Source organism: Tiliqua scincoides, chromosome 1 (assembly GCF_035046505.1).
Source record: "Tiliqua scincoides isolate rTilSci1 chromosome 1, rTilSci1.hap2, whole genome shotgun sequence".
Taxonomy (NCBI): Eukaryota; Metazoa; Chordata; class Lepidosauria; order Squamata; family Scincidae; genus Tiliqua; species Tiliqua scincoides.
The window spans coordinates 146,439,141-146,440,036 of record NC_089821.1 but is presented as its reverse complement, the minus strand read 5'-3'; the positions used below and the strand labels follow the sequence as shown (position 1 = coordinate 146,440,036).

General features: G+C 48.7%; 1 pseudogene; it reads right to left on the bottom strand.

The window, feature by feature from the left end:
* Positions 1-365: 365 nt before the first annotated feature.
* LOC136637803 (5S ribosomal RNA) lies at positions 366-485 on the bottom strand (annotated as a pseudogene).
* Between the last annotated feature and the right edge of the window lie 411 nt (positions 486-896).

The window sequence follows — 896 nt, the reverse complement described above, 5'->3', positions numbered from 1 at the left end:
CGACTTCATGATGTGCTTTGAAAGACTAACCCATTTGAAAGACTAACCCATTCCAACCCATTTAAGAATGTAGTGTCCAGAACGGAAGGAACAATGGAAGCTGCATTTCCCATGGTTCCAGCATTCTGCAAGCATGTGCCATTGGTTCCAGGACCTTGGTCATTCCTGTGGTGTACCTGGGAGTCCTTCTCACTCAGCCTGGTAAGTTATATGAAGTGTATTGGTCAGGGAATGGCAGTGTGGGCTTGACAATTTAGGGACTGTGGACCTTAGGTTCTGACATGCAGTAGTGATTCTATGTTAGGAACTAAAACTTGGGCCAATTAAATGGTTGGCAACCTTCAGTCTCGAAAGACTATGGTATAAGCGTACAGCACTCGGTATTCCCAGGTGGTCTCCCATCCAAGTACTAACCAGGCCTGACCCTGCTTAGCTTCTGAGATCAGACGAGATCCGGCATGTGCAGGGTCAATTAGGGCGCAATCCAAACCCGCGCTTGAGCAGGCAAGCCAGGAGGCCAGCAGTGGCTCAGCCAGCGGCAAGGAGAAACTCTTCCCCTTACCCCTGGGTAAGTGCTGCTGGCCCCAATGGGTCTCCTCAGACCTGCGCCACCTCTGGAGTGTTGGAGGAAATTAAAAGTAGTTTCCTCTTTGGGGGGAAGCAGGGTAGCTTAAGCAGTGAAACCCCCCCCCCTTTTTTGAGTATCACCCCAGGGAACCTCCCTCACCCGGCTGACTGCTATTCAGTGAAAAAAAGAGAAAGAAGCAATGGCTTGTTAAAGTTGCAAAAAAGAAGTTGTTTACTTACAGTTCCATTGGGTGTATATTTACAGCATCTAATTAGGATCAGAGGTTCAGTTATTACTTAGATAGCAAGGCCCTAGAGCTGCCTTGCCC